The sequence below is a fragment of the Miniopterus schreibersii genome, assembly GCF_964146895.1.
Source record: "Miniopterus schreibersii genome assembly, chromosome: 2".
In the NCBI taxonomy this organism is placed as follows: Eukaryota; Metazoa; Chordata; class Mammalia; order Chiroptera; family Miniopteridae; genus Miniopterus; species Miniopterus schreibersii.
The window spans coordinates 86,405,103-86,421,903 of record NC_138102.1 but is presented as its reverse complement, the minus strand read 5'-3'; the positions used below and the strand labels follow the sequence as shown (position 1 = coordinate 86,421,903).

The 16,801-nt window shown below is 33.0% G+C and overlaps 1 protein-coding gene across 1 annotated transcript in view; it reads right to left on the bottom strand.

The window, feature by feature from the left end:
- Positions 1-16,801, bottom strand: part of NBEA (neurobeachin) — an 817,699-nt gene that overhangs the window by 407,684 nt on the left and 393,214 nt on the right. The window lies entirely within an intron of this gene.

The window sequence follows — 16,801 nt, the reverse complement described above, 5'->3', positions numbered from 1 at the left end:
ATCACATGCCCTTTTAAAGCTTTATACACATGCTGTGAATAAATGTGGTTCCCAAAAGTAGGTATTTGGTATGTAAGTATTCTCTGCTCTAAGTAAATTTATGAAGAATTATAGAAGAACAAATCATGAATCCACATTTCCACAGGCGAGTAAGTCATCAACTTAAGGAGAGTGATGTGGTAGCCTGGGGTCAGTAATGATTTTATAAAGGCTTACATGTCATCATTTTTAGCAAAGTCATTGTGTTTTAGCTACTGCAACATTTAACTAAAGTTTATCAAAATGGTAAGACTGTTATTGTATTTTACAGAGCTTATTAAATCTTTCAAATCATTTGTTGAAAAAATGATAGGAAACTTTTTTCCTACATTTTAACAAAATGACACTACCATTTTCTCAAATATTTTGCATATTACCATTATATATCCTATATTTACTGCAAACAAATATCCCACAATGTGCCAATTTATCAGGGATACTTGACATTTATTGTTATATTATCTTAAAGAAAGAACTGATTCTTACATAACAAGAACCATGTCACTCTGAAGAATAGATTCTTGCAGACAATTTCTTAAACACGATTTTCTTTATGATGCTGCTTGTACATCAATGGTCTTTATCAGTATAAACTTATAATATGAACAAGATTTTTAAAGAAGATATTTTACAATGTACATTCAGGTATTATACATATATCCCAAATTATGCTGTACCTAAAAGATCAGAGTTGAAAAACTCTCTTCAAATCAAACAAAACATATCTGTAAGGTGCCTTCAGCCCATTAGATACTTATTTTTAATATTTTATAGAAGAACAGTAGAAATAAATCTGAACTAAGCTAAAGATATTAGAGCTTATAGGATGGGAGAGCCAATGAAAGTGTATGAACTGCAACACTTCATCCAAGAAATCAGTGTTTTAGAAGAGTAATTTGTCATTTCTGAACAAGGGGAAATAGCAGGAAATTCTTTCATTGGTCCCTCCAGAAGAGAGAAAACAGGGACCTAGACAACAATTGTGAACAGGGAAATGAAAACTAAGAGATATTATAAAGAAGATAGGCCAGGACTGAATGAGAAATTAGATTTAAATGCTAAAGTAGAAGAGTGAGTCAACTAAGGTTATTACATTTTTAACATGGATGACAGAGAATGGTAATATTATTATGAAACTACTAAGATGGGTACATATTTGGGAAAATCATAAGGTAGTCTTTAGTTTATATTTGTTGGATTTAGAATGATGATGGCATATCAAAAAGGAATGTTGCTCTGGCTGGTTTGGGTCAGTGGCTAGTGTTGGCCTGTGGAATGAAGGGTCTGAGGTTCGATTCTGGCCAAGGGCATGTACCTCGGTTGCAGGCTCTACTCCCTGGCCTGGGTTGGGGAGTGTGAAGGAGGCAATCAATTGATATGTCTCTCTCACATTGACGTTTTTCTCTCTCTATCTCTACCTCTCTGTCTCCCTCCCTCCCTTTCACCCTCTCTGAAAAGCAAAGGAAAAAAAATATACTCAGGTAAGGATTTAAAAAAAAGTAATACTGAATTTGGAATTACTCAGATAGAAATATTGACTAAGACACAGCATTAGGCAAGTCTCCAAAGAAGAATAAACAGAAAGAGGATCAAAAGACCCAGGCTGATTCTTGGGAGCCATTCACATTTTTAAGATTAGAAAAAGAAGCAGTTGAAAGGGACAAGAAAAGATCTACTAGAATTTAAGAAGAAAAGGGAAATACTATAATATTATTCAAAAAGAAATAATCTACTCTATACATTGGCTCAGAAAAAAAAGATACAATACCCTTTAATCACTAATATCATTTTCTTTTACTAATGATTTAAAAGTTAAATTTTTGTGTATGTAAATTGTAACATTCAAATATAGTAAACCATAAAGAATAATAAACATGAAAACAAAACTACAAAAACAAAAAAAATATGTCATTCTAAGGAAGGGAAGAAAATTCTCTGGTGTTCGAGCTGGTGCTAGCTTAGGCTGTAGAGCTTTACAAGTCCTAGTTCCTGTGCTGGCTCTAGCTCTAGAGCAGACTCTATTTTTAGTGCTGGTGCTGGATATGGTGTTGGAGTTGGCACTAGGTGTGCAGCTGCCCAAGCTCTCTCTCAGAAGCTGGTGCCAAGGCTGGCTCCAGCTGGGAGGAGTAGTGTTAGAAGTTGTTGAATTGGCTCTAGTTCTGGGGCTCACTATAACTTTGGCACTGGTGCCAGATCTGGTGTGAGGATTGGTGATAGAGATGACTCTAGATCTGGAGCTGGAGTTGGTACTAAGTTTGGAGCTGATACAATAGCTTATACTGGAGTTGGCTGTAGCTCTATAGCTGGCCTTAGCTCTATCTCTGGAGCTAGTGCAGAAGCTGGCTCTAGCTGCAAAGTTCATTCTAAGACTGGTTCTGGAATTGTCCCTAGCTCTAAAGCTGCTACTGGAGCTGGTGCCAGCTAATGATGGAACTGCCTCTATCTCTGGAGTTGGCTCTAGTACTATAGCTGGTTCTGAAACTGTCTCTAGTTCTAGAACTGGCACTGTCTTTAGATCTCAAGCCAGAGCAGGTCCCAGAGTTGTATGAAGCTCTAGAACCTGTGTGAGAGCTGGCTGTCCCTAGCTGTACAAGTGCTAGAGTTGGTGCTAGAGCTGGCATATGAACTGGTATATAAGCTACGAATACCACTTTTGAAGTCATTACCTAGAGTCCTTCTGGCAACCTGATATGCAAGACAGAGACCAAGACGAGTGGAGGAGGGATACCAGGAATAACAACAACAACAACAACAAAGGAAACCTGAAAAATGAGAGACAGTGAAGAAACAGAAAAAAATAACACTAATTATACAGTTGATATGTGAAGATACTGCAACATAAAAAACAAAACCGAAGGCTTAAAAAAACAAGTTAAAAACAACTAACAGAAAATAGAAAAGATAGTAAGATGCAATCAAAACATTAAGAGATGCAAGAAGCACAAAAGAGATAAAGAAATAAGAAAATTAGAGGTTCTTCTGTGGAAAGGCCAATATCCACTGAGTAGGAATTGTAGGAAGAGTGGATAGGGAACATGGATGAGAGGAAATTATCAAATAAATATAAAAATTTTCCCAAGAATTAAACATATGACACAAAATCTTCAGCAAGGCAAATCATCATAAAATTTTAGGACACCAGGGTTAAGGAAAAGGCTAACAGGGAAAAAAAGTTTAAATAAAGAATCAAGAATTAGCACAGCTGGGCGTGGCTCAGCGATTGAGTGTTGACCTAGGATCCAGGCGATCGGGGTTCGATTCCCGGTCAGGGCACAGGCCTGGGTTACAGGCTCGATCCCCAGTTGGGGGGGGGGGGCAGGAGGCAGCCGATCAAGGACTCTCTCATCATTGATGTTTCCATTTATCTCTCCCTCTCCTTTCCTCTCTCTGAAATCAATAAAGATATATATATATATATATATATATATATATATATATTTATATATATTTATGTATACTTATATATATAAAGAAGAATTAGAATGACACTAGACTTCTCAACACCAAAACAGGAAGATAGGAGGTAAGAAAATAGCATCTTCAGAATAATTAGAAACATAATACTCAAACACAATATCCAGTCAAACTATCAATAAATATGAAGATAAATAAATATATTTTCGGACATGCATAAACATTTATTTTTCAACCACTTCTTTCAAGAACTTACTGATAGTGTGCTCTGCCAAAATGAGACACTATATCAAAAAGGAGAGACAAGATTATACTGTGACAGTGCCCAAATCTCAGGGGCTTAGGAAACAAGGGTTATTTCTTCCTCAAGTTCAATACCCACTGCCTGTGTTCTGCTCTGCATCTTAGTCACCCTCACTCAGGGAGCCAACTGGCAATGTGGCCATTGTCTGGAATGTTATCAGCAATCAAGGTGGAGGGAAAAGAGCATGGGTTTAAACATCACTGGCTCTTGTAGCTTCTGCCTAGAAGTAACACATGTCACTTAGCACATTTCACCAATCAAAGAAAGTAACATAACCAAGCCTCAGTTTCCTGGAGCAAGGGAGTGCAAACCCACCAAGTGCTCAAGAGGTGGGAAAGTACCAAATGCATATGAACTCAAAACATTACTACAAGGGAAAAAGTGGTAGACACAGACCTAAGAAACTAGATCTAGCACAGGAGAGAGGCCATGGGGATTCTCCAAACAAAGGTGAATGGAAGTAACAAACGTACACAAGAGTGCTATCTCATTCAGGGTTTCAGAGAATACCTGATTTGCATTATATTTAGAGTAGGCTTTCAGTGCAATTGGAAAGTTTGGGGGAAATTTAATGATAGGCATGCAGAAAACTTAGCCAAAAAGGAGCAAAGAAGCAGTTAATTTCATGAAAAAAGAGTTAAGGGGAAAAAAAATGATGATGTACAAATAACATTTGCAAGGAATATCGATGCACTCAAAAGCTGTAACGTAGTCAATGCTTTATGGTTAGGACAGAATAACTCAGAACACGGCTTCAAGTCCACTCTTCTTATTTTTTAGTAGAGAGTAGTCACAGAGGTAAAATGCTGCAATGAAGTCAAAATGTAAAAAATGTTAAAATGTGTCTTGCATGAAGCAGGGGTCTAATTTTGGTTTTACTTTGTTATAAGTCTTTAAACTATGCCCACAAATTTTTTAATTACTTCAAAAATAAACTTTTTTATTTATAACAGTGTTAGATTTACAAAACTATTATAAATCTATCACAGTTTCTGTAAAGAATTAGGAGACTTATTTGGCATGCAGAGTAATAGACTGTCAAGAAGGAAATAGTTAATTTTATCAGATTGTAGGGAAGTTTTTAATATGGAAGACATATAAAAATTATAAATGGAAATTTATCATTGCAATGCACATATTTTTTCTTCCAAAATTGTTTTTTATGAGTAAGCAGGCAATATAATTCTTGAATCTGTTTGATGACAATGCTACTGGCAGGCTTTGTATTTGACTTAACTCCATCCTCAAAGGCCTGAAGTTACAGAATTGCTATTTTCTCAAAGTTTCCTACCTGAAAAACAGGGTTGAAGTCTTCTTGCCCAAGAGAATTTTCCTGAACATTTTTGTGCTGGTGAGACTCTGTCACTTGTTATTTTATTGTCTAAATTTTGCACATTAGGCATTAGAAACCTATCATTATTTTTGTTTGTATATGGTTACATTGTTAATGCCTCACACCTCAGAAAGGTTAGGTATGATGAGGACATAGAATTAGGCAATTAGAATTAGGCAATTAGAATTCTGTGAATTAGGCAATTAGAATTAGGCAATTAGAATTCTGTGAATGAAAGCCTGATTGAACTGGGTTGATGAGGGAAAGGTAACTGAGGAAAAGAGGGTAGTAACTAGAACAATCTCTTTCAAAAAATTTTGTGGTTAAAGCTAAGAAAAAATTGGATAGGAGTTTGAGAGAAAGGTAGCTTTGTAGTTTCTATGATGAAGAGAAAACTGGTTTTAAATCCTATATCCTACTATAATTTTAATTTTTAGCACCTGCTGAAATCAAGCCACATAAGTAATACTCAGTAAGTATTATTAGTGACTTACTGGGTAAGCTGCAATTCACATGCAATCCCCCATTGCTATTATTAGAGATATAAGGCCATGTGACAGGTAATAAAACCTTTTATTTATTTATTTTTAAAAAATTTTCTTTGTTGTTGAAAGTATTACAGATGTCCCCTCCCTGCCCTTGATCCCCTCCACCCTGCATCCACCCCACCCCCAGGCCTTTCCCATACCTGTATCCATGGTTTACCATGGAATGCTATGCAGCTGTAAAAAAGAAAGATCTCTTACCCTTTGAAATAGCATGGATGGAACTGGAGAGTATTATGCTAAGTGAAATAACCCAGTCAGAGAGAGAGAAAAGTATATGATCTCACTCATATGTGGAATGTAATGAACAAAATAAACTGATGAACAAAATAGATCCAGATACATAAAAGCATGGAACAGACTGAGGGATCTCAGAGGGAAGGCAGGGTTGGGGGAGTGGGTAAGGAGAGATTAATCAAAGAACTTATATGAATAAAACCTTTTAAAATGTCTCTGTTAAGGATGTTCCTAACTAACCAAACAAAGAGTTTTCTCTTCTCCTGTGGAAGCACAGACTAACTGGGTTCTTTTTCTGTGAAGTCATAAAAAAGCATTGCTAATTACAAAAAGAAGAAAGGATAAATCTCCCTCTGCCTCTCCCTCCTCTGCCTCTCCCCTCCCCCTCCCTCTCCCTCTCTTTCTCTTTCTCTCTCTCAGATATTTTCTGTTCTCCAAACTCTTATGAGAAATTTAAGAGGCTCTGTCTATCTAGCTCTTCTGCTACTCCTGATTGTCCTAATCTTCTGTCCTCAGACATGAGTAAATGTCAAATACTTACCTGATACAATATTTTAAAATAATATAAGCTGAAATACCAATTTTCTAATATAAGAGCTTAACACTAACTTGATTAACAGTATTTTCCATATGTCTCTGCAACCCCAGTTTACTCTTTACATGTTTTATGAGCATATTATATGATTAGATTTTAGGTACTGCATTTTTGAAGGAAGAGCCATATTTCATTCATCTGTGACAACTGTAGGGCCAGAAGAAATAGCTGATATAATTTTCAGAGACTATATTAAGCATCAAGACAACAAGACTTTAATTCTAGAAGGTTAATGAGACTGGAAGGAAAATACAGGAAAAAAAAAAACACCTTCTATATAAAATATAATGAATATCATACTCCCCGATATCTTTTTTTTTAGATTTCATTAGTTATTTGCTTGCCAAATACGAATATTTTCTTCCCTGATACAGAAGCCTACTGGGTTATGCATTAACGTGCTATGGCTGAAAGGACAAGACTAGTTCTGCGGGCCTTGATCCAAGTAAGAGCCAAAGTGTATTCTACCTAATGTTAAAGTGTAATTTAGTTTTTGAAGGTTTTCAAAGTTTCTCATCAACTATAATAACCAGTTTGCAGAATTTCAATTTATCAAGGCCATCTCTGTTAACTATATTAACTATTAACAGTTTGTAAGGTCACAAAAGCGTTACCAATTGCCTTTCCTTAAGAAAGAGTGTTGTGAAAACTGTTTTTCATATTGTGATATGAGATATAAAAGTCTCAGGCAAGAGATAAACTAATGCCCTCAATATACATATTCATCCCCCTAGTGTCTAAGAAAAAAAGCCAAGTAATTTAATTAAATATTATAAGCAATAAATGAATATAGTTAAATATGAATTTAAAACACAGAGCATAGAATGTTTGTGCTTATGGTGGGTTGCATGGGTTACAATTTGTGTCAGCCCTTCAACTCCTCCGTACTATCCACTATGTCCCAGGGAGACGCTTCAGTAGAGAAGTGAGGATTTAAGCCACACAAGTAGCAATAAAACTAGAAATTTTAAACATGAGTTTTCATCAGCTGTTTTCTGAGATTTAGCGTAAGACATTTATTTTAGTCTTTCATTGTTTTTGTAAATTTTAAACAAATTCATTTCATATGGCAATGAGGAAAACACAAATTTCTTTCTTTCAACTAATAAAGAAAACACTAAATGAGAAAGAAAAAGGGAGGGCAAAATATTCTTCAAAAGTATATTTTTTCCTGCAGAAAATATCAGGATTGAATATGTTTTTAAATCTTGATTAAAGATTTCTGAATAACAGTTGTCAAAGTAGCACAGATAATCAATTTTGGTGCATTTAGATGAAAATCCAATCTCTCTACATCCTTGGTAAAAATATGGTACACAGAATTGAGCAGAAAACAAAACTGCATAAGTGGAAAGGAAAAAATGGAATGGGGATAAAAAGTATCCCATAGGAAAAATTTAATAACTATCATATTCTTCAGTTATCTCAAGCTACAGATGAATCTTTGGACCTTATTCCTATGGAAAAGGGCAATACTGCAATAAGGGTTCATGTTGGCAAAGTAATAAATATTTAAGTGTGTAAATGAAGTAATTTTAAGACTTTGGAAATAAGAAATAAGATAAGCCTATATCATTATTTTCTCAGCACTTAATATTTTTATTAATCAGACATTTCCTCTGAAATATAATCATTTATATTTTGTAGTGATCTACTTATACACGTTTCCCTACTGGATCATAAAATCCTCAGTTAAAGAAGAATCTTGTTTTATTTAACTATGCATACCTAGTAAGTAGCAAGTGACTGGCATACTGTTTGCTCTCAGTGTTATTTTTGTTGTTGAATGATTCAATCTTCCCAAATCAATGGAATCACCTAAATCTATGTTTCTCAATTTTGCCTGAACAAAAGAATCAATGGGGAGTTGTTAAAAAATACCAATTATATCAGAATAATATCTAAGAATAGGGCCCAGGGATCAGTATTTTAAGGCTTCCAAAATAATTTTAATGTGAAGGTAGTGTTGAAAACCACTGACTTAGGTCATTTCTCCCTCTAAACAACCCTGAACTAATAAAAACCCCAAAGTACCTAAAGTTGGGTAATACAGTTGTCATTAAGTGATGTGTATATTTTCCTTCAAATTGTTCAATTTCATTTCCTTTGTAAAAGAGTATACAATTGGTATCATAATTACATCATAATGTATGTCATAATTATTTAAGTATCCACATTTCTAAAATAAGGCCAGTCTTAAGATACTTTGAAACTCTGACATGGCATTTCGTTCTCATAAATGGTATTTTTGTAAGACTGAAAATGTTTAATCTTTTTAACACATTAAAATAAATGTGTTAAAAATGTGAGTAATGAATTAGGTTAGGCACTGATTATATTCTTTTACACTGGAGGACATTGGGTTTGTATTTTTTAAATGCACGTTATTGTGATTCTAGGAGTTTCAAAAATAATTTGGGAAAATATTGAAACGGAGATAAAACGGAGAAGTGTACATAGCATAGAGGAGGTTTGAATATTTGTTTGCTATGGTTTCTCAGATAGAAAGTACCATGAGAGTTAACAAATGAGATAGCTAGATAGGGAATGAACACTTTAATTACTGCCCTAGCTCTCTAACAATTCTCTTTCACATGTAGGCTTAGGGAAATTACTTAAAATAATAAAAATGCATGCATGAGAATGTATATAAGGAGATCAAAATAATTTATTGTCATTTCTAAAAAGATAATCTCTTGGCAATGACAGGAAAAAAGTATATTTTAAAACCTTATCTATAAATCATTCCAGAAAGTCTGCTTTCAGAAAACACACAAACACACACACAGATACAAATTCACTCCACTACTGAAGAAAATTAACTGCCACAAGAAAAGATGTAAGTTACATGTAGGCATTGAATTCTTTTCTTCACAAGGAAACATACTAAACTGGGTTTAAATGCTTGCAGAGAATTGCTAAGGCTTTAGACAGTTTTGTCACAATTTTTTAACTCTTTTACATGGATGCATAAAATTTCCTAAAGATGAAGGACTTTTTCAGAGAATTGAGTATCAAGTTAAGGATCCTTTGAAACTAAAAACTTTGAAGACAAATAGGTTCCAGAAGGATGACAATGAAATCCCGATGTTCTCTTTACAATCACTTTATGGTAGTTAGATGACCTAGTAGAAATCTCAGACCTAGGACATAATTTCTTTTCCCTACAAGTTTTTTTTCCCTCAATGTCAGCTCAATGAACATTTCTCATTCTCTTTTGGTATGTATAAAATTAAAAAAGCAATTTAATGTCTTTGGAAACTCAATCCATCTCAACATCTTTCAAAATATGAAAAATATTTCAAAGTAAAAATAGTAGGTTAAATTGAGATCTTAAGTCTTCTGGAACTCCCGAACTGATTTTTTACTTCCTGTATCTTAATGTCTACTTATCTTAAACTGCCACTAAAAGAAGTAGATATGCTCTGCAAAAATCTTCATAATGAATGCCCATTATGACCGGCATGTTTATAAATCCTGTGCAATAAGTTAGAAAAGTTAATAAGTACAAGGGCTAGCTCAAAAATATATTATGTAGAGAGAAAAACAGATGAGTAATGTTTTCAATATACATAAAAAATAAACTAAGAAAAACATGTGCAAGTATTCAAAGTATCTTTTTTCATTTTCATTGTTTATTTTTATGAACATCTTACTAAAAGCATGATGGGAAAAAATTAATGTAAGAAACGAATAATCAATGAATGATCAGTTCAAAGAGATTATTGATAGAACGTTCAACCATAAAAAAAAATTAGGAAATATGGACATATGTCTCGTTGGTTACTAAAAGAAAAGTTGGTGTATCATATAAATATAAAGAGGATTACCAGGATCTTAGTTGATTACTAAATTATGTAAATAACTGTAAAACCACTTTTTATTACAAGTATTTATATATATATACACACACACACACACACACCCATATACCGTATTGGTATTTATAATGAGAAATAATCTAGGTTATTTTACAAGATAATACCTTTAAACAAAGCACTTTCTATATCTATGAATATATATAACATATAAGGATATTTATATGCTAAGTTGAGTTGTTGAGGATACTACTTCCTTTTCAAAAAACCATCTGCTATTAGAAATGCTCAGAAAAAAATTCAAGAAGTGCTAACTTTTATTAAACAAGAATTTAGAAGAAATGTTTCCGATTTTAAGATCTATTTGGGCAAAACAATAACAAAAGCTAGAATAGGGCTTTTATTTTTTAAATATGTTTTTATTGATTTCAGAGAGAGGAAGGGAGAGGAAGAGAGAAATGGAAACATCAATGATGAGAGAGAATCACTGATTGGCTGACTCCTGCATGCCCCCTACTGGGGATCGAGCCCGCAACCCATGCCTGTGTAGAGACTGGGACTCGAACCGTGATCTCCTGGTTCACGTTGAAGCTCAAACACTGAGCAACTCCAGCCGGGCTAGATTAGGGCTTTTAAAATAAACTTGCAATATTTGTACCTTTTTAAATTAAAAAAAAAAAATCACCTTAAATTAAAAAATAAAAATTAACATGGAACATTTAAAAAGTGTGTTTGTCATTTTAAAACATGCAGTTTAAGATTTAATAATAATGTGGTTTTGAGTATCTTCAGTTCTTAAAGTTTGAAGAACTTTTAAATCTATTTAACAAAACAAAATCCTATAGTGAAACAAAACCTGTAATCAGTGACTTTCTCTAATTTTTATGATTTATCATGAAAAACATAATTTATATTTGCTCACAGACATATTTCTTAAGAGTTTAGTACATGTTTGTGTCATGACCAATGTACTACTATATTGTCTTAAGTTATACTGTAATGCTGGTATCACTCTTTTGTTGATGGTGTTTGAATGTTATATTTTTATAGTGCTAAGAGCAAGAAAATCAGTAGAGTGATAATCAAACATTGTAACTTAAAAAGATATAGTAAAATTGAATAAAAGGTGTCTAACACTAAAAAAAGATATAGTAAAATATAAAAATAAAGAAAATTATACCATTAGTATCAAGAGCTCTAGCCTGTATTCATCTACGTCCTAAAAGTGCTGTGTACTTTGAAGCTATTCTACTGAAAAATGTTCCTAAATAACCTAAAGCTACAATAGACATTTCATATTTTTCAAGATCTGCATTCCAAGACCTTTTGGTACACACTCATATTTTATGACAATTACCTAGACTTATATTATACCCCACAGCAAAATACCATTATAATACCACAATAAGATATCATTTCACACCTGTCGGAATGGCTATCATCAATAAGTCCACAAACAAGTGTTGTCAAGGATGTAGAGAAAAGGGAACCCTCATGCACTGTTTGTGGGAATGTGGATTGGTGCAGCCACTGTGGAAAACAACATGAAGATTCCTCAAAAAATTAAAAATGGAACTGCCTCATGACCTAGTGATTCCACTGCTGGATATTTTTCCAAAGAATTCCAAAACACTAATTTGAAATGATATGGTGCACCCCTTAGTTCACTGCAGCACTATTAGTCATAGTCAAGATATGGAAGCAACCCACATGCCCATCAATAGATTGGATAAACAAGTTGTGGTACATACAATGGACTATCACACAGCCATAAAAAATAATAAAATCCTGCCATTTGTGACAACGTGGATGGACCTAGGAGGTATTATGTTAAGTGAATGCAGTCAGACAGAAAAAAAAAAGGAAAAGACACCATTTGATTTCACATATTCAGATGTGGCATTTAAAGAACAAAATAAACAAAACAGAAATAGACTCATAGATACAGAGCACAAACTGATGGTTACCAGATGGGAGGGGATTAAGGGAATGGGTGAAAAAGTTGAAGGGATTAAGAACTTCAAATTTGTAGTTACAAAATAGTCATGGGAAAGTAAATTACAGCATAGGGAATATAGTCAATAACACTGTAATAAAATCCTCAGGTGGGGATCACTTCATAAATTATATAAATGTCTACCAGTAAGCTATACACCTGAAACAAATATAATTTTGTATGTCAATAGTAATTGGAAAATAAATTAATTTTTTATTTTATTTTATTATTTTTTAAATATATCTTTATTGAATTCAGAGAGAGGAAAGGAGCGGGAGAGAGATAGAAACATCAATGATGAGAGAGTCATTGATCAGCTGCCTCCTGCACGCCCCTAACTAGGGATAGAGCCCACAACCCGGGCATGTGCCCTGACCAGGAATTGAACCCTGATCATCTGGATCCTAGGTAGACGCTCAACCGCTGAGCCACGCCTGGCCGGGCTAAATTAATGTTTTAAAACTGTGACATAGGAAGTGGTGAAAAGAACAGATGAGGGGGTAAAGGGTGTTTACTTTTCATTCAATATTTTTCTGTATATTTCAGGGTTGGGTTTTTTTTTGTTTTTTTTTACAATGAACAGGTATTATTGTTTAAGTCAAACAAATAATCAGTTGAAGTTTTAAAAATTAAAATTTAAGCATTTTTAAATTTATGAAGACCCATTTAAAGATCTGGAGAATTATAATTTAGTATAAAAGAAAAACCAGATTACACTATTATATATAAGTATGCTCTCAACTATTTTAAAAATTATATGTGAATATGCATATAGAAAAAATTACTAACAGGAAACACACCAAACGATAATGATAATTACTTCTAGTTATAATATTATAACATTTTTATTTGATTCTTTTTTTTTATTTTTCAAATTTTCCAAGATTAATATTACATATAATCAAAATTAATGATCTATTCAGAATTCACTAAGCAAATAATTATGTATCCCACAGACCAGGATTCAAGAGGAGAAAAAAATGTGGGATGTAATCCCTTCCCTCAAATAATTTACAGTTCATGTGTAGTGCCAGATGGGTACTAGACTTTTTGAAGTAATTATTTATAAGGTATATATTTGTATAATCAATATGTTATACATCTGAAATGAATATATTATTGTATGTCAACTATAATTGATTTTTTTATTTTTTTTTTAAAGAATAGGGAACAAACATGCTGCATTGAGCTGTTGAGGCTCTGTTATCTGATTGGTTTATTCACTCCCACATACAAAACTTGTATCACACATGATCTCAATTTATGCCTTGGAAAAATAATAAATTACTCTATGCCACTTATCTACCTTACTACTTAAGAACTTAAGGAACTTCCAGTATTACAACTTGAATGCTAAGACCCTGCTGTGCTTCATTGGCATGAGGTAGAATTGTGTACAGCTACAGTAAATATTTCACATTTATTCACGAATAATCATGCAGGAATAGTTGCATAAGCCAGTGTAGGGATATTAGTTTTGTAGAGAAATTTAGATATCAACCTTTTTAACGCTGTGCAAGAATCTTTGACATACAGCTGATCTTTGTTGAAGACTTACAATATTCTGAGATTCTGGAACAGCTGGTTTTACTTTGGACTATATTAACATTAAAATTGTAACAACATAGATATTCACATACGGAGGGGAGAACTGTGCTGAACAATATAGCATCTACTAGTTACATGTGGCTGTCACAAGCACTTGAAAGCTAGTATGAACTGCTATGTGTTCTAAATATAAAATATATCCCTGATTTGAAAGAATTAATAAAGGGGATATGAAATATCTCATTAATAAGTTTTTATATTGTTTACATGTTGATATTATATTTAGGTTAAGTAAAATATAATATTAAAATTAATCTCACCTTTTTAAAAATCTTTTTAAATGTTATGAAAAAATTTTAAATACTATATATCTCATATTTTTACTAGATAGCACTGCTTTAGAGTATCAATCAGAAAAAGCAATTTGTAAACTATTGCTCTTATAACAGTAATTTTGCTTATACCAATAACAAGAGAAATAATTTTGCATTTATATGCAGAATTATAGTTTGAAAAGATACACATTAAGTGATTATAATTACTCATAAGTACTGAAAATATGAGCTAAGGAAAAATTTTATTTAATCTTATAATATTTAAAAATTGTTTCTCCTTTAATATTTACAAAACATTTTGCATTAGAAATGATCTTGGGCATCTATGCTGAATTGATTTTCAACAAGGGTATTAAGACCATTCAATGGAAATAGAATAGCCTACTCAACAAATGGTGTTGGGAACACCAGATACACACATGCAAAAGAACAAAGCTGTATCACTATCACACAACATATATAAAAGTTAACTCAACATGGATCAAAGACCTAAATTTAGGATCTAAAATTATAAAACTATTAGAGAAAACATAGGGAAAAATCTCCATGAGCTTGGATTTGGCCATGAGTTAATACACAGGATACCAAAGCATAGGCAAAAATAACAACAAAAATAGATAAACTGGACATTATTAAAATTAAAAACTTTTGTGCATCAAGGAACACTATATCAAGAGAATAAAAATAACCTACAGAATGGGGGACAATCACTTCATATCTTGATAAGGGTTTAAAATCCAGAATAAATTATGTACAACACAACAGTAAAAAACCCAATTTAAAAATTGAGAAAGAACTTGAATAGACAGTTCTCCAAAAAGGATATACAAATGGCCAACAGGTATATTAGAAGATGCAACATTAGTCATTAGGAAAATGCAAGTAAAAGCCAGATGGTATCACTTGACACTCTCTAGCATGACTAAAATTAAAAACAACCACCACCACAAATTAAAACAGAAAAACAGAGAGATAAAAAGGGTTGGAGATGATATGAAATAATTGGAAAACTTTTCTATTACTCATGAAAATGTAAAATGGGGAAACCATTGTGGGAAACTGGCAATTCCTTGAAAAAAACCTAGATTCAGCACATGACTCAGTAGTTCTACTCATAGGCATAAGCCTAAGAGTATTGAAAACAGAAAATCAAATAGATCCTTGTAGGCCAATGTTAATAGCAGCATTATTCACAATAGTCAAAAGGTGGGAACAACCAGTGTCTATCAAAAGATTAATAGATATATAAAATGTAGAATTCTATAAAAGAATAGAATATCATTCAACTATAAAAAGGAATTAAGTTCTGATACTTGTTATGTGAATTAACCTTAAAAACATTATATTAAGAAAAATAAACCAGGCACAAAAGACAAATATTATATGATTCCACTTACATCAAATACTGAGAAGAGGCAAATTGTAAAGAAAAAGTAGATTAGAGATACCAGAGTCTCAGGGAGAGACATACAGGTAACGACAACTTAGTGGGTGCAGTTTTTGTTTGGGGTGTTGCAAATTTTTTGAAATAAATAATGGTGTTTGTTATACAAGATTGTGAATGTAATTAATGCCACTGAATGCCACTTAAAAATGGTTAAAATGGTCCTGGCTGGTGTCGCCCCATGGTTAGAATGTCAGCCCTCAGACAGAAAGGTCACGGGTTCCACTCCTGGTCAAGGGCACTACTTGGGTTTCAGGTTTGATCCCCAGCCCCAGTCAGGAAGTATGCAGAAGGTGAACAATCAATGTGTATCTCTCACATCGATGCATCAGTGTTTCTCTCTCTCCCCCTCTCACTCCCTCCCTTCCACTCTCTCTAAAAGTCAATGGAAAAAATATCATTGAGTGAGAATTAAAAAAAAAAAAAAAAAGATAAAAATGGCACATTTTATTTTATCTATATTTTACCACAATTTTAAAAAATTTAATCAAATCATTTTGAGGACTGTGTTTTCCTTTTACTCATGAATTAATTCAAGTAATTAATCTACACAGTGCACTGAACACTGTGCTAAATGCGGATGCCACAGTAGAGAGGCAAAACAGAAAACATTATTGGCAACAGAAAAATAAAATAAACTCTGTTATAGTGTAAATATGTAGCATAATTTAAAAAAAACATCCATAAAGTGACCTTGGAAGACTTAAGGCTTTTGTGTTATCCTTAAGTAGTCTTTCCTTTTTTTTAGACAGTTTTAAATAGATATTCTATAATGTAAAATGCTCTCAGTAAATGTTAAGTAAATATGGTGATGAGGCTATTCAATACTTATTTTCTCCATTGACTGAATGGAATGCTTTAAAAAGAGAGGACATACTGAACATAATGCTTATTCTAAAAGAAATGCCAATGTAATGAATAAGAAAAACCATGCCTTTATCACCTATGAGGTCATCCAATTAAAACACGTAAACATGTAAAATGGGGACATATATTTACTATCTAGATATATGCACTTCAAATGCTAAGGGTAATGATGGAGTGATTAGAACCACCTAAGAATAAACCAGAAAAGCTTCATGAAAGAAAAAAATTTGAAATAACTGGGAAGACATGAAGTAACGGTAATGATTCCATATTTTGATTAAAGTGGTAATTACATCAATATAAGGGATGAAACTGCATTGATCTCT